The sequence below is a fragment of the Prionailurus viverrinus genome, chromosome A3 (genome assembly GCF_022837055.1).
Source record: "Prionailurus viverrinus isolate Anna chromosome A3, UM_Priviv_1.0, whole genome shotgun sequence".
NCBI lineage: Eukaryota > Metazoa > Chordata > Mammalia > Carnivora > Felidae > Prionailurus > Prionailurus viverrinus.
The window spans coordinates 495,870-514,005 of NC_062563.1; the positions used below are offsets into that span (position 1 = coordinate 495,870).

An 18,136-nucleotide genomic window follows, 5' to 3' on the forward strand; every position below is an offset into this window, starting at 1 on the left:
AAGCAGGCTGTGTGCTGTTAGTGCACAGCTGAATGTGGGGCTCTCGTGACCTGAGCCGAAGTCGGACGCTTAACCGACTGAGTCACCCAGGCACCCCTCCTTTCTGTTTTTTACAAATATATATGAGGGGCGCCTGGGTGGCTGTGTCAGTTAAGCGTCCGACTTCGGCCTCAGGTTGGGATCTTGAGGTTCATGGGTTCGGGCCCCGCATCGGGCTCTGTGCTGTCGGCTCGGAGCCTGGAGCCTGCTTCGGACTCTGTGTCTCCCTCTCTCTCTGCCCCTCCCCCGCTCGCACTCTGTCTCGCTGTCTCTCAAAAGTAAATAAAGAATAAAAAAAAAAAATTAAAAAGTATATATATATGAAAGGTGAAAGCGAAAAAACATCAATCCTGACTTTCACAGTTTATAAAGTCTGTGACATCCTCACACACAGGGTCCATCTGGGAAAGGAGGAGGACAGAGGGTTGCACCTGCCTGACGTCCGAGTTCCTCCAACGCATGTGAACTGTTACGTTAGCTTTAAGAAGAGTGAACACAAACGGCCAGCAACAAAGGACTATTCTATAGGGACGTGACTCATCAATAAAAAAGGGTCATATACTGACACAAGCAATAAAATAGATAAACCTCAGGGCGCTTGGGTGGCTCAGTTGGTTAAGCATCCAACCGGTGCAGGTCATGATCTCACAGTTGGTGAGTTCGAGCCCCCTGTCGGCTCTCTGCTGTCAGCACAGGGCCCACCTCAGACCCTGTCTCCCCCTCTCTCTGCCCCTCCCCAGCTCACGCACTCTCTCAAAAATAAACATTAAAAAAAAAAAAAAACAACTCACACATATTATGTAAGACAAGCTAGATACAAAATGATTTCATTTACAAAAAAATTAAGAATATGAAAAACAATCTGTTGTGATATAAACCAGGAAAGTGATTATGGACAGTAAAAGGAACCTTCTAGGATGACAGAGATACTCTATAACTTAATTGGGGTAGTGATTTCACAATTGTATATATGCACCAAAACTCCCTGAAATTTACTAACATCTATGCATTTCGCTGTATGTCAATTTCACCTGTGTTTAGAAAAGCGGCTGTTGTAATTAAGGCTATTTGTTCCCAAAGCAAATTACATAAGAAAATCAAAACGGAACATAAAGCTCTCCAATCATCTAGAACAGGCTGCCTATCTTACAAACAGACTCTCATTTGGACACCATCACACCCCCACCCTTTCCACCAGGTCTACTGGCTACTCTTAACACAGATTGTAACCACAAACCCTAAAAATACTGTCCCTTTAAGAAAAAAAAGGAGCTGCCACGACTATTACTCAAATTGGTATATATTTTGAGTCAGAAGATGAAATAGATGCTTTCCAAGCATAAAAACGATTAAATTTAAATTTGTACACCACTTTACACACATTTCAAAAGTTCATGTTCTGGTTAGAAAGTAAACATTGCCAGGCAACAGGCACTTTTTTTTTTAATGTTTATTTTTTTTGAGAGAGAGAGAGAGAGAGAGAGAGAACACGAGCAGGGGAGGGTCAGAAAGAGAGAGACACAGAATCAGAAGCAGGCTCCAGGCCCTGAGCTGTCAGCACAGAGCCCGACACAGGGGCTCGAACTCACAAACTGCGAGATCGTGACCTGAGCCGAAGTCGGATGCTTACTGACTGAGCCACCCCGGCACTCCCAGGCAACGCACACTCTTGAAAGTTCCATGTTCAACCGGAACAGTCTTATAACTAAAACACAAACTGTAAATGAAAGGACCTTATTTCACTTAGTGTCCGTGATACTGGGAAATGCATCAGGAAGGTACTGGCAAACAGAAAAGTTGTGGAAGGCCAAATACGAGAGAACAGTTAAGGGGAGAAGGAAATAATGAAGTTTTGTGGGTTCCTTTTTTTTTTGTTTTTAAATATTTATTTATTTTTCAGAGACCGAGAGAGAGACAGAGTGCAAGCAGGGGAGGGGCAGAGGGAGAGGGAGACAGAATCTGAAGCAGGCTCCAAGCTCTGAGCTGTCAGCACAGAGCCCGATGTGGGGCTCAAACTCACGAAGCGTGGGATCATGACCTGAGCCAAAGTCGGACGCTTAACTGACTGAGCTACCCAGGTGCCCCAGTGGTTTCCTTTTTTAAAAGTGTATTTATTTATTCTGAGAGAGAGAACCTGTGGGGAGGAGGGGCAGGGAGAGGGAGGGAGAGAGCGTTCCAAGCAGGTTCCACACTGTCAGCCCAGAGCCTGACTTGGGTTTCGATCCCACAAGCCACAAGTCATGAGATCACGACTTGAGCCAAAACCAAGAGTTGGACACTTAACCAATTGAACCACCCAGGAGCCCCTTGTGGTTTTTTAAATTAAATTCAACTTTTGAAAAAAGGTATTGTCTTAATACTTCACTTTCCTTATTTTCTATAAAGAGAAGGTATACTTTAACGATTAGAAGAAACAAGCACCTGGCGCAGGCAGGCAGCCCTCTGCTCAAGACCACGAGCAGACCCCATGGAAGAGCCATGGGGACCCAACCTTGAGATCCAGGGACGGCGCAGCCCTGTTGACTGGGCGAACAGTCTTCAACCGTGTCCAAGCCTTTCAGATGTCTTTCTACTTCCTGCGGGCAACGACGTGGGAATTCACCGCCTGCCGTCTGGAGCAGCTGCGTCCCGGCTGGTTTCCCCTAACCCTGTTCTAAGTAATGTCAAGGCATTCCTGAGACCCGCCCTCAAGGGCGGGAGAGCAGCCCCGCCTACTGCAACTACGTCGCTGTGATTCGTTCGCTGCCACCAGAGGCCTGCTCCCCGTCTTCACTCCAGGAGGGTTAAACTACCGTCTTCAGGCTGGGTCTTTTTCGGTAACATCATGCTTTGAAAACAAAGGGACGTGTTTTGCAAATCTGTGGCGCACCCCGCTTTGTGCTGCTAGATGGGACACAAGGACCGGGCAGACAAGAAGGCACACTCCTGTGAGCAGGAACGACGAGCTCTAAGATGGTCAGAGATCACCAGGCACAGAGGCAGAAATCCGGTAAAGAGGGAGGCTTTGCTGGAAGACCCCACGTGCTCTGCCCTCCCCCACTGCTGCAAGGGTGTCTGCGATGCACAGCTCTGCTCCCCGACCCCCCAAGAGCGGCAACATCAAATCCCAGCCCCCTGGCCTGCCTTTCAAGGCCCTTTTGGCCACAGCCCCGCCCACCACCAGCATCTTCCCACCACCGCGTCCACTGGGCCTCAGGGCCTGACCGACCGGCAGACCTACCTGCTCCAAGGCAGACCCACTGACCACCGGGGCTCTCTAACCACCCTGCCCCCTTCTCTGTGGAGAGGTCCTGCTGGGACCCCTGAGCCCTGTGGACACACCTCTTCCTGGCCACTGCTCCACACACACACAGCAGAGCCGTCCTGAGCCGTGGGCACGTGTCTGTGTTCACTCGCTCCGCTAAGGCTGACGGAGCACGAGTGACATGCCGTGCTCTGCTCTCAAAGCTGGGGATTTATCAGTGAACAAAATAAATGAGAGGGACAAAAATCCCTGTCCTCATGGGCCATGTCTCTGCTTCTCAGAAGACTCAGCGGCCTTCAGGGAAAAGAGCTGAGTATTGGGACCCCTGCATTTCCGGACGGAGTTGCAGCACAGAGCACATGGTTTGTAAAAAGCCTCTGCTGAGTCCAACCTGCTGCTGGGGGGAAACTCAACACAGGCCGGCTCGGGATGTGAAAGAGCAGATGTGAAAACATCTTAAAAGGAAAGCTATTTCTGTTCTAATTACTTTTATGTAACATTTGACAAACAGAATGGGGTGTGTGTGTGTTATAATGCATTGTGATAAACACCACGATCCCATCCTTCAAATTAAAAATCTTAAGATTTCAAGGGTGCCTGCGGGCTCAGTCAGTTGAGTGTCTGACTAGCTCAGGTCATGATCTCACGGTTCATGGGTTCGAGCCCTGCGTTGGGCTCTGTGCTGACAGCTTGGAGCCTGGAGCCTGCTTCAGATTCTGTGTCTCCCTCTCTGCCCCTCCCCCATTCATGCTCTGCCCTCCCCTCTCAAAAATAAATAAATATGAAAAATAAATAAGAATGTGAAGATTGTCAATAACCTTGTGCTCTCCCCGTATACATTACCCTGAATTAATGTTTATTATTCCCTTTCTTTAAAATATTACCTTGCATTTCTCCCTAAACATTATTTAGTTTTAGTTTTTTGAACCTAAAAAAAATAGTCGAACATTCTCTTGGTCTCAGCTCATGATCTCATGGTCCCTGAGATCAAGCTGGGCTCTACCCTGACAGTGTGGAGTCTGCTTCGGATTCTGTCTCCCTCTCTCTCTGCCCCTCCCCTGCTCACGCGCTCTCTCTGTAACAAAAATAAATAAAAACAAAAAAAATTTAAAAAACCTCAGAGAACATTAAAAAAAGGTCAGTTTTACTATGCTCATTTAAAAAATAAAAGAGAAAAAAAAATCTGCGTTTGTATTTTACGTTTTGTTTGTAATTTACTTTTCCACTTAGTCATTTTCATTGCAGTTTACAAAAGTATCATCAGTCTTTGACAGACTGGCAATTAAAGAAAATCTGGTCCTTCACCACAAACCGTTTAGGAAGGGCCTGGGCAGACGCCTGGAAGGGGAGCTTCTGGCTCCGGAGAACTGGCAGCGTCTTTGTGGGGGCACTACCTGCGACCAGGGGTCGGCAGCAATCAGCACCGCCCCCTGCCCCCTGGCACAGTCATGGGCACTGCCAGGCTTCCCAGTTTGCACCAGGGGGCAGAAGGGCGCCTTTCTCGCTGTGGACCACTCACAGGGCAGTGTGTGGGGTTCGGGGTCTGCCCCCTGGCAGGGCAGCAGGCTGCACAGTGCCCCAGGGGCTACACCAGTTGTGGCCTCCAGCACACCAACCCTCTACTGGTTGTAAATGCTACAAAGGTTCCTAGTTCCTAGTTCCTTTTCATTTATTACCATGTCTATTGATGAACACTAGTGCTTACATTTTTAAAAAAATTTTTTTAAGTTTACTTATTTCTTTTGGGGGAAAGAGACAGCGAGGGAGAGAGAGAACAAGCAGGGGAGAAGCAGAGAGAGAGGGAAATAGAGACTCCCAAGCAGGCTCCACGCTCCTGGCCCAGAGCCTGATGTGGGGCTCGAACTCAAGAACCGAGAGATCATGACCTGAGCTGACACCGGGCCACTTAACCAACTGAGCCCCCAGGAGCCCCTCTTTTTTCTACTGTGCTAAAAACCGTGAAATGTGTTTACCAACTTACCCAACTCTACGCACACTGTTGTGCAACCGATCTCACAACTTCTTAATTATGAAACTGAATGTATCAAATCTTTGCAAAATGATGATCTCTGTTTCCCTTTTCTTTTTTGCTTTTGTTCAAAGTCCATCTCAACCCCAAGGCCAAAAGTAAAGTCTCCTATATTTTCTTCTAAAGACTTCACCCGCAGGTGATCTGCTTCATCTGGAGTTAACATGGGCATGAGACAAAGGCCAACTTCAAAGGTCTCAGTCACACCCAGAGTCCCAAGTCCCAGGAGCACCCCCCCCCCCCAGCCACACCTCCTCAGTTTGTTTCCTGCACCCACCAAGCCCAGGATCTACAGCCTGTCTCAGCAGTGTCACTCAGCACAGACATGAAGCAGCATGAAGGCCAACCAAGGGCTCTGTTCTCACTGTCTCTGGGGACACTGCTCCAAGATACAGAGGCCTCTATGGCTGCCATGCATCTCACTGTCCAGCCTTCCTACACACTGTGGGTCAAATAAGGAATGTGGCTGGACAGGCAGTCTCAAGAGCCACTGTCTGGCCAGGGGTAGGAGGACAAAGTACCCAAAGGAAAGTTCCAGGCCACAAAGATAATACATCAAATGATGGGAACTGAAAATTTAGAATCCAAGAAAAAGTTGGAGGTGGGGGGAGCCTGTTTGCAACCTTGAGGGGAGAGGGGCCCTACTCTAGAAAGAAAATGTAATCAGAGAACAGGACCCTGGCTCTACAATAAACAGGGTTTTCACAGGCGGATACAATGTAACCATTCCATGGATTTCAACAATAAACTTACCCACAGCTACTCTGGTTACAAGACACAATGTAAATTTCTCTGCCTTGCCAGCAGTGAAGGTAAACTGAAGACAGAAGTTGGAGAAAAAGGAGAAGCGAAGGAACAGACGCCGACAGCCTCAAGTGAAAGAGAGGTCGCTGAAGGAGCAGGACAAAGACACAGGAGTAAGTGCACAAGGGCTACGGAGAACGGCGGTTCCACTGGGACAGGCGGACAGAGGTTCTGCTGTTCTGCCTCAGGCACTCTGCACCCAACCCCACGCAAGAGACCCTGCTAAAAACAAAAATACTAAAACATGAGATACAACTGGTGTTCCAAAGACCAGGAATTTTCATCTATGGTCTGCAGTGAACCTGGTAATTATCTAGTACCAAAGAACATTCAAGAAGCAGGTGGATCTAAAGCTCCAGCCTCGAGCCAGGGAGGGCCAGTACTCCCAGCGCTGGGACAGACTCAGAACACAGGGAGAGGCTCAGAAAACTGATCTGAAGGTTTAACTCTGAATCTGTTATCTATTCTGAAAGAAAAAAATCCGTACACTACAAAAGAAATTAGCACCAATTAACTCCACTTATATACTGGAAGAAATTCTAAGCAAGAGTCAACAAATGTGGAAAACACAAAAGAAATGATGCCAAATGTTACAGTCTTCTGTTATATTTATTCCTAACCTAAAATGAATTTCAAGGTAGGGCGAGCCACTCTTGAACTCAGGGTCGTGAGTGCGAGCCCCATGTTAGGCATAGAGCCTACTAAAAAAAATAAAATAATTTCTTTTTCCTTTCCTTTTTTTTTTTTTTTAAACATTTATTCGTTTTTGAGAGACGGAGCACGAGCAGGGAAGGGGCAGAGAGCGAAGGAGACACAGAATCCGAAGCAGGCTCCAGGCTCTAAGCAAGATATCAGCACGGAATCCGGCGTGGGGCTCGAACCCACAAACCATGAGATCATGACCTGAGCCGAAGTTGGACGCTTAACCAACTGAGCCACCCAGGTGTCCCCAAAATAAAATAATTTTCAAATGTAAAGAATTCTTTAAGTCACTGGAAATATAGGAACTCCACAAAAGATGTGAAGAATAAAAAGCAACAATGATGCCGAGCCTTAAAACAAAGAAAATAAAAAGCAAAATGAGTCCCTTCTTTAGAGCCAACTTCCCCACCAAGCCTCAGAGCGTAAGAGACGGGAGGGGCCCAGCCCAATCCGAGGCACGGAAAGAGCACTGTTTTCCATACAGCAAGCACTGCCCTTGGTCACAGAGAAGAGTGTCCGCGTCCTCCTGCACCACAGAGCGGGCATTCTGCTCTCCTGAGCTCCAACACGGGAAACAAGACTGATGGCAGCAGGTTGCAACAGACAGACACCTGAGGGAGAACGGAGACGACTGGCCCCAGGGCCACACCCCTGAGCAGAATCCTGGGTTTCCCAAACTGGGCAACTATTCCCGCAAGAAGAGGGTGTGGTGGCTGAGAGCAAGCCTAGTGCTGAAGCCCTTCTGAGTTACGAACTGAGCAGCTGCCCCGGGTTCTGGCATAACATTCGGTAAATGCTGAATTCATTTTATCAGTAGTAACCATGTCCAGAAACCAAATAAGGGTTTTCTTAGTTAGGTGATGCTCGGAACAGAAGTTAAAAGGAAAAGGAGGTCAGAAGTTGAGCAGAATCACAATAAATATGTTCAACTGTGAGGAGACTAAACAATGAAAGAATGAATAGGAACTGAACGTTCTCAAAACTTGACTCGTGAGAAGGAGGTTCCCTGTGAACCAACCTGGAGAGAACCTGTCCTCTAACAAATGCCTACCACATCCCACAGGCGCCTGCCACATCTGACCTGGCCCTCCCTCCTGCCCGCTCAGCCTCTGATGTGCAAACAGCACAGGGAAACGGATCTGGGCAACGCAAAATGAGGCCCTGGACCAGCGCGGCACCAACAGCTCCTAACCCCTCTGTGCACAGGGAGCTTCAAACAAGCTAGAGCCCCTGCCCCCAGGACGTGACCGGCAAGTACAAGTGACATTTCCATTCTCAGCACTGGAGCTGATAAGCGCTCCTCTGTGCACCATGCCAGAGAAGGTTCTAGGCCAGAACCATTACTATGACCAACAGTTTCCAGAAAACCTTAATACATCCCCAAATCTGAACATAAAACTAGACACTGGAAGACAAAGTACTTCTCATGAAGTAATGAGCATCAGGGATTTTGGTAGTAGGTGTTTTAGCCTCACAACACCTAAAATCTCAGGGTACTGACATCACAGTCAGCCTACGCAGGCACCAGGCTCTCTGCAGACCAGGCCTAAGGGTCCACAGGCAGAGCAGGAGAACCCGGAGCTACTCTGTACCACGGCAGAGAGGGACTCTCACGAACGCCTACCAGGAAGAGTTTTCTGAAGCCCAGTGGGTGAGAGTTCATAAAACGCGACAGACAAGGCCCAGTATCTTCTGCGTCTCCACGAGGAACACATCCCCAAATGCACCTGCTGGAACCGGCAAGACTTCCCTGCACGGATTCCTACCGCCCAACGTGAAAGTCCCCTGTGGATATGGCCAGCCTCTGATGAAGTCAGATGGACGTGGCTTCACAGCGACCCCTTCCTGCAGCCACAACCAGAAGCAAACGATCCCACTGACTCTAGAATGAACACAAGCACACACTGCTGCCAAGCCAACGGTAAGAGATGCCTGATGTCAGAGGCAGTGTCACCTCCAAACAGAAGCTGGGTACAGCGGGGGAGAACTCGCGGTCACGGCTGTAGCCGGACCAACGTGCCAGCTCCAGTCTAGGGAGTACTACCACGTGCAGGCATCGAGGGGCACACGTGCCTGGACACCACCAGATGCTCCTAAGAAGTCTGCCGGACGGGCACCGGGTCCACTGGGTGGCGTGAGGGCAGCTGTGAAGTCACCTGCCTGGGCTGGAACCTGGCTCAGCTACTCATGAGCTCAGTAACCCGGGCAACTTCCTAAAATCCCCACGTCCCCTCTGTCCAACGGGAATGGAAACAGCCTAGCATCGTACGTCTGTGAGCCAGCTCGCGTGCTTACAGCAGTGCCTGGTACACAATAAATATCAATAAACATCAGTTATCACTATTACGATCTCCAATCTACAGATGAGGAGACCGAGGCTCAGAAGTACCGCATCATCCACTCAGTCACTCTGGCAGGGGCCAGTGGGGTTGTCATCCAAATGCAAGTCTGACTCCCAAGTCTCAGTAACTGTTTTCTGTTTTTAATTTTTTAAAAAGCGTATTTATTTATTTTCAGAGAGTGAGCACAAGCAGGGCAGGAGCAGAGAGAGAGAAAGAGAGAGAAGAGAATCCCAGGAAGGCTCTGCGCTGTCAGCAGAGCCTGATGTGGGGCTGGAACCCACAAATCACGAGATCCTGACCTGAACGGAAGGCAGATGCTTAACTGACTGAGCCCCAGGCTTCCAACTCTCAGTAACTGCTTCACAAACAGGAGCAATCTGTTCCTACCCTAAGCACAAGTAGCTTGTTTTCTTATACATTAAGCCTCATCTGAGTAAGATACTACATTAAAACCCTTTACAGTAGTTAAAAATAAACCCAAACACACACAGACGAAGTTCACAACGCGGGATGAGAGCCACGCTGCTCACAGCATCCCAGACTCACAGCTTGCACACTAACACGAACTATTGTTACATGCATTTGAGAGGTAAGAGGGGTTTCTTTTTCCATCTTAAACTTAAAAAAAAATTCACACGTTATTAATTTGCCTTGTCATTTGTCTTTTAAAAACACAGCATCTAATTAGGTAAGGCTGTACACAGCTGTTTGCTGCTCACAGAAACAAATTCTGCACCCGACCACCGTCGACGGGGTGAGCTGTCCCTCAGCTGGATGGTCACTCTAGGAGAGGCCAGGACAAAGACCACAGGCCCATTCCAGGGTGCAGCATGTAGGTCTGATGAATGGACAGGCTTACCCATATCTGCCTCACAACATGCTGTGACTCTGTGACCGGTTTAAGACACGCCACAGGGGTTCCTGGGTGGCTCAGTCTGTTGGGCGTCCGACTCTTGATTTAGGCTCAGGTCATGATGTCACAGTTCGTGAGACTGAGCCCCTACGCTGGGACCACAGAGCCTGCTTGTGATTCTTTCTCTCCCTCCCTCTCTGCCCCTCCCCCATGCACACATGCGCTCTCTCTCTCTCAAAAATAGATAAATAAACTTACAAAGAAGAGAGGGGCACCTCGGTGGCTCAGTCGGTTGAGTGTCCCATTCTGGCTCAGGTCATGATCTCATGGTTCGTGGGTTCGAGCCTTACACAGAGCTCTGTGCTGACAGCTCGGAGCCTGGAGCCTGCTTCCGATTCTGTCTCCCTCTCTCTCTGCCCCTCCCCCGCTCATGCTCAGTCTCTCTCTCTCTCTCTCAAAAATAAACATTAAAATAAACAAATGAATGAAATTTAAAAATAAGACAAAATTCCCTTTAAAAAATAACAAACACTGGGGCGCCTGGGTGGCGCAGTCGGTTAAGCGTCCGACTTCAGCCAGGTCACGATCTCGCGGTCCGGGAGTTCGAGCCCCGCGTCAGGCTCTGGGCTGATGGCTCGGAGCCTGGAGCCTGTTTCTGATTCTGTGTCTCCCTCGCTCTCTGCCCCTCCCCCGTTCATGCGCTGTCTCTCTCTGTCCCCAAAATAAATAAACGTTGAAAAAAAAAATTTTTTTTTAAAATAACAAACACCTAAAACGTGCCACAAGTAAACGGTGCGAATCAGACGCTACAGCACAGTCAAGAGCACGCCCATGCCACCCGTACTTATTTGCACTGCAATCCGCTGGCCTTGGCGAGGACGAGATGATATTAGTAGCTGGCTGGACAGACTGACCTAGCTGGCTGTCAAGACAGGGCGCTCAGAGGATGTTACAGTTACCCTTTCCACGGATACATTTTTATGAAAGAAGCCGGGCGGCAGAGGACTCCAGGGTGGGGCACACACAGCAGGAAGAAAGGTGCTGCTGGCAGCACTCAGTTAGGGTCACCCCAACGGGCACGATGACGCAACAGGGAACAGCGCTCTAAGAGGGGTAAATTCTGTCTGCTGTCATTCTAACACCTGGTGGCATTACCGGTGCTTATTCTTTTCAACACCACACCTTTACACTAGAGAAAGTATGTAACTGTCAATTTCCTCATCTGTAAAACTGGGTAACAGCTACGATGCAGAGCCGTCCTGGGAATCAAGCTGATGCACATTATGTAAACTGGCCTGTTCCCAACTGCGGTTAGGACCGTTTCAGAGGGTTTGCTACTGGGGGGGCAGGGGGAGGGGGTCCTCTAAGTGCATTCCATGAGAAACCATACTGTTTCAAACAGGGGGTGACTGCTCGGACAAGTTAAGAAATACTTCCTAGACAACTGTCATTCTTAAACTGTAGACCTTCTGGTTTCGTCTCAAAACAAAACTGGACCATGAGATCACATTTACGAATTCTGAACTTTAAAAAAAAAAAAAATCTGAACTTTAGATTTAGATGTGAGGAGTCTCATCATTCAAAGTATAAGATAAACTCATCCAGCAAAAATCTCTACCCACAACACAACTTCTTTTTAAGTTAAAAAACAGATGTTGGTTGGTTTCATGTACTTTTAAAAGTTTTTTCTTTTAATGTTTTATTAAACTTTAAGAGAGAGAGAGAATGTGAGCAGTGGAGGGGCAGAGACAGAGACAGACAGACACAGAATCCGAAGCAGGCTCCAGGCTCTGAGCTGTCAGCACAAAGCCTGACATGGGGCTCGAACCCACAAACCTTGACATCATGACCTGAGCCCAAGTCAGACGCTTGACCGACTGCGCCACCCAGGTGCCCCTAAAAATTCTTTCATAATTGAAGTCATTTTATTTATAACTAAATTCTTTTTTTAAAATATATTATTTATTTTGAGAGAGAGAGAGAACATGAGTAGAGGAGGGGCAGAGAGAGGGAGAGAGAGAAACCCAAGCAGGCCCTGCGCTGTCAGCACAGAGCCCAACAGGGGGCTTGATCTCACAAACCATGATCACGACCTGAGCTGAAATCAAGAGTTGGGTGCTTAACTGACAGAATCACCCTGGAACCCCTATAACTAAATTCTTATCTCACCAAAATTTATTGCAACTGGCCAAAAAACAATAACAAAAACACCAAAACACTGATTGTTATTATCAAACCCTACAGCAGTAGCTAAACGAGCACCAAAATATAAAATGTTAAAATCCCACGTGAGTGAAGAGGAAAAGACACACATTGCCACAGAGAATATAAACTTCATACTCTGTGGCAAAAATTACAGAGTCTGTACTGTTTGACCTAGAAAATTTTCATTGTTTATCTAGAGAAACCCTCTCACAAAAGACTCTCCTATTTAATAAGAAAAATTCAATGGGACTGCCTAGGTAAGAATCAAACATTTGCTATGCTGCTAATCCCTTCCAATAATAGATGGGGGGGAAACAGTGAGACAGTGATACATGCTTGTTCTGCAGAGCCCCGCCACTCCTGCCCAGCACCTTCCTCTACATTCTACTGGGACTGTCTGAGGCAGGACCCATGATCTTGGGCCCCCAACCCCCGAACCAACGCAAGGTTACAAGACGCCAGAGATTCAGGTGCTGTGGGTTTCACTGCACCACATGTCTACTCCACCCAGCGAGGACAGGACTGACAGCGCTCTCTAAGAAAGCGGACGGCCACCCCAGAGATAGCCAGGGTGGGGCACAGCTGACAGGGCGGCCGGTCAGCGTTCCAATCGTCTGACTCCTAGGGCTGCAGTTTTGTAACCAACTGGCACAGAATTCCTCAGGACGCAGCAGTGGAGACTCCAAAGGACTGCACACTCCATCTCGTCAACCATCGTATTTGCTGCTGATACAAGTTCAATGCAGAAAAATTAAAAGGCTAATAAAATTACACACAGCCAAGGATGACAAATAAGGTTCATTCACACACATTCAAGGGACATTCACTGATCACTCACAATATATCACACAATTTAAAAACATTAGTTGGGTTTCTGCCACAGGACTAAGTTTGGTTTTTTTTTTGAGAACAAGAGTGTGGGGGAGGGGCAGAGAATGAGGGAGAGACAGACAATCTCAAGCAGGCTCTGCACTGTCAGCACAGAACCTGAAGTGGGGCTCGAGCCCACAAACCATGAGATCACTACCTGAGCTGAGCTCAAGAATTGGACATTTAACCAAGTGAGCCACCTAGGTGCCCCCAGAACTAAGCTTTAAAAACCATTTTTAGGGGCATCTGGGTGGCACAACGGGTTAAGTGACCAACCCTTGATCTCAGCTCAGGTCATGATCTTGCAGTTTGTGAGTTCAAGCCCTGCAATCAGGCTCTGTGCGGATGGTGCTGAGCCTGCTTGGGATTTTGTCTCTCCTCTCTGCCCCTCCCCTGCTTATGCATGCTTCCTCTCTCTCAAAATAAAGAAAGAAACAATTTTTATTTCACCTGGATGGCTCAGTCCGTTGAGCTTCTGACTCTCGGTTTTGGCTCAGGTCATGGTCTCACAGCTCATGGGTTCGAGCCCCGCTTCAAGAGTTTCAGCCCCGCCTCACGGAGCCTGCTTGGGACTGTGTCTCCCTCTCTCTCTGCACCCCCATGCTCGAGCACACTCTCTCTCTCAAAAATAAATAAACGTTTGAAATAAAAAATAATAAAACCATTTATGTAAGATACATGAACAACGCAAAATAGTTTCGAATGAAGTGAACTTTTAGTATATACGGATCAGTCCTTAAAAAGAACACTGATTAAGATGGCATTTTCAGGGACATCCCACCCCTGGTGCCATCAGACACTTCTCTCTTTAGAGAGTGAGGTGCTGGACCCCATCTCTGCAGTCTCAGCTCTAAGGATGCCCGCTGGCAAGCATACAAGGCATTCAACAAAACTAGCGCAAACACCAAGGAACGACAGAATGCAAACTACAGGCCGTTTGCTGATCTAATCCTTAAATCTTCCCAAGCCACCGATGACGGACTAGCTGCTAATCTTCTTCAGGGGATGTCATTATTTGAGGGCTGGCCCTGGTGTCAGGATGGTAAAAGCACAGCACTGCCCTCTCTGAAATTAGGGTTAGCGTTTTCATAAAACAGGACTGTGACCATCTTTCAGCACCTTGGTCACTTCTATTTAGGAAGCAGCTGATGAGACACCTTTCACTTATCATCCCACATACTCCCCAAACAGGCAGGCAGGGCAGGTACCATTACCCCCATTTTAGGGAGGCCCCTAATCACTCCAGCCGGTCTTGTCCTTTTCAGGAAGGAAAAGTCTGGCACGGGTTCTGCTGACCCGCAGGCGGGGTGTCTGCAGCCCAAGAATGCCCAGATCTAACCAACCAATCAGAGTGTAAGAGTAAGCCTCGTTTTAGGAGTACCGTAGTTTCAACCGCTGTTCAGAGCATCTAGACACTCACGAGGGCACCACTAGAGCTAAGAGCCTCCTCTCCACTTGTGCAAAGGACTGGTCACCAAGCTGGATACCAGTCCCCAGAAGACACAGGCGTCTGTCTCTTTACTGGAAAACGGGACGCTGTTTGCTGACAGCACTGTATACTCCAAACACCGCCCAGAGTACTTCATAGGAGAGCGAAGGAATGTTCAAGGGTGATTCTGCTGGGTGTCCCACACTCATTTTGTTCTCTGACGTTGGAAGCAAACTCCCATCTTAGATAATACTCCACCTTATCACAACTGCCTAGCTGCCCTGCAATTCAGTCATTTACTCAACACCTAGTGAGCACCCACTACCCCCCAGGACCAGCGTGTGCACCTCATACTCAGGCTCTAAACAGGCACCGTCCAGTAGCCTGTTAGGGGATTCTGCGTGGTGGCGTCAGGTAGGTGGTCGCTGCAGCAACTGGGACAAAAGGCCTAAATCAAGTTCTGGGAACAAGTAAGGACTGCAGGGTAGCTCACAACTGAGCACAGGGCCACCTCTGCAGGAGGACTCGAGGACAAAGTGGCCAAGACACGACCACCTTAATGAAGAGTACCATCCTCAGAAACACACAAAAATGCACTTACTCTGAGTTAATAGGGGCCTGAGGTGAAGGGCTCCAGAGCCATTTAAGCACAAAGCAGGACTCCGACTGCTCCTGTCACAGTCACACAACGAGACCCGGGCTCAGGCCTCAGGAATAGCTCACTTCAAGTAGCTCTCGGAACAATTACTACCTCTCAGCCCAATTAACCAACAGATGTCACCAAGTATTAAGACCAGCATGTGCGGGGCTTGGGGGGTGGGGAGGGGGAGTAACCAAAGACAGAATTTCTGGAAGCATTATTATCAGTTACAGATCTTCTGACTTTAAATACTTCCCATTTTGAAATAACTTAAGCTAGAAGTTGCAGAAAAGGTTCTCCTGTACTGGCTGTCCTTTCCCAAAGGGCAGGTGGCTCGCCAGCATTCCCTCAGAACCCAGAACCTCTATGTGCTCAGTGCTAACCCACAATGACTTCCAAGCAATAGACGGTGTGCTGCACAGAACTGCTAAGCTCGTCACTATCATTCATTCAACAAGTATTTCCTGGGCACATACTATGTGCCAGCAACAGTTCTTTGCACAGGACAGCCTCCCTGTGGACCTTCTCTTGCAGTAAAACACCGACATAATAAATCCGTTACACAGGACATTAAAATACCTAAGCGCTGAAGAAAAATTAAGGAAAGAAGGGAGACAGGAAACAGGAGGTGGCGAGTTGAAATTCTAGGCAGGGCAGTCAGGGAGGGCCGAGCCTCTCGGAGCACGAGGGGGAGGAAGTGAGTGTTCTGGGCAGACCGGAGGACACAGCAGATGACTTTCCTAAGAGACTAGCAAGAAGGCCACTGTGGCAGGGGAAGAGTGAGTCGGAAGGCCAGAGGTAGGAGACTGGTCACAGAGGCGCGGGAGAGGCCCGACAGGCATGCTCCCCAATAAGGGTCGCCTTCCAGCTGAGAAGCCGGTGCCTCGGCGAGCCCGAGTGTCTGCTCATCACACAACCCCTGGGTGCTGTGCTTAGACCGGGCCAAGGGGCCAGGCCGTGGGGGTCCTGAACACACATCTCCCTTAGCGTCCTGCGCGGGTGGACAAAGAGGAACCACGATGACCAGTGGGGGCACAAGGCCATCTTTATCAAACACACAGGTCGGCCACACAGTCGGCCAGCCAGAAGCAGCTCCTGTAGCTCTCGGTTTGGCCATGTGCCACCCGGAGCTGCCCTGAGTCCGAGAACACTGACACAGGGGAAAGGAGAGTTGTGAACACTCGATTATAAGGTTCCCCCAAACCCTCGAATCCTGGCTTCTGATTTCATCTCCCGTTTAACGGATTACTCCAACCCGAAACTTCGCTTGACATCTAACAAGAAAGAAGCAAATAAATGAGCATAAAGTCTTGGAAGGGCCAGCCAGGGCACTGCCTTTAGGCCACCATGTCAATAGCTGGGGCAATGTAGCTGTTTCTGTCATTAAGGTTGTTTTTTTAGACAACTAAGTAAGGACATTCAAACGTAGCACTATTAGGCCAAGACCAGCAAGTTAAAATGTCCCCTATCAGATCTAACCTGAAAAAAAAAAAAAAAAAAAAAACAACAACAACAAAATAAAATTGAAACTTTTGCTTCCTTTTCCTGTATGACACAACTGAATGAATTTTGAGAAACCATCTCCTAGGCGCACGAAAGAGAGCTCGCAGTCCAGCACTCGACACAAACAAGTCAGACCCTGACCGGATGAGTTCCGAATACTGTCTCCTTCAGAGTACAATACAAAGCACTTCGCAAAATAACGTCTTTATAAAACCGATAAAAACGTTTTATTATTATTACTTTTACAAACCAAATGATTTCAACCTAAGAGATTAACTGAGAGCTCGCTCAGGAACACATTTCAATTCCCCCAGCCATAGACATAATGCCCCAGGGACCAGATTACGTGTGGCTCCCTTAGACCAGCGGTTCTCAACCATCTTAGCCACCGCCCCCCCTCCTCCGGGAAGGAAAAGACCCTCAGGTCAGTCACGGGGACAGTGGGGGCGGAGGAAGGCCGCGCGCTGCCCCCGATCGGGCAGGAGGGGGACCGGCTGCTGAAGCGTCGCACACACCCGAGAGCCCCCACGGGACTGCGGCCCCACCTACCCACCCCCATCTGAGTGCGGGCTGCCCCGAGAGACGCTGCGCCCAGATGTGGTCGTCCCCGACGCCACCGCGGCCCTGCGGCGGCACCCGGGCACCGCTCGGCGCGCACAGACCCCTCGCGTGGCCCCCGACGAGGGCACGCGCGGGCCCGGGGCCGCGCGGTGGGCGCACCTTTCCGCCGGCTCCTCTTCGCAGGCCGCAGCGCCCACCCGCCCCGCCGCTACGGCGAGCACTCCCGGGAAGCTCCCTCCCCCGCCGGCCCCCGCCCCGCGCCCTCGGCCCGGAGGGAGGGTCGCCGCCGCTTCCCGCTGCGGGCGCGCCGCCCCTCGCCCCCTGCAGACCCCCGCGCCCCGCGCCGCCTGCCCCGGCCTGACGGGAGGCCCGTGGGGCCCGCCGCGAGCTCACCTGTCCGCCCGCCCGCCCGCCCGCCGTTCCGCGGCTCCGCTCCTCAGCTCCGCGGCGCTGCTGGGCAGCCGGCCGACGCGCTCCTCCTCAGCCGGGGCTGCGTCTCGGGAACCCCGGGGGTCGAGGGTGGGGGAGGAGGCGGCGGCGGCGGCGGCGGCTGGGGCAGCGGCGGCAGAGGGCGCGGGAGCAGCACCGGCACAGGCGGCGGGGGCGCGCACGTCCACGCACGCTCACGCACGCACCCGCACCGGCGCGCGCGCCCCCGGAAGAACGTGGGCTCCGCGGGTCGGAGCGGCGGGCGGGGCAGGCCGCGCACGCGCCCCGAGCTCTAGGCGGAGGCTCCGCCCATGCGGGGCGGAGCCGCAAGGTGACAGCGGCTGCTCCGAAACGCCGGGTGACGGCCGCGCCTCGAGCGACAGCCCAGGGGCGGGGCCCCAAGTGACAGCCCGGGAACGGAAGCCCCGGGAGCTGTGGGCGGAGCCCGCACTGCAGAGCCGGAAGCGCCTACAACCCGGCAGGGGC

The 18,136-nt window shown here is 50.2% G+C and overlaps 1 protein-coding gene across 2 annotated transcripts in view; it reads right to left on the reverse strand.

Annotated features, from left to right (window-relative positions):
- The window catches only part of DNAJC5 (DnaJ heat shock protein family (Hsp40) member C5), a 39,152-nt gene extending 21,305 nt beyond the window's left edge, over positions 1 to 17,847 (reverse strand). The window contains exon 1 of one of the 2 annotated variants that reach the window (XR_007150837.1): positions 17,615 to 17,847. The gene's annotated coding sequence lies outside the window, so the exon portion shown is untranslated. The remainder of the gene's footprint in view (positions 1 to 17,614) is intronic. The other variant, XM_047852432.1, reaches the window with a different exon arrangement.
- Positions 17,848 to 18,136: the final 289 nt, after the last annotated feature.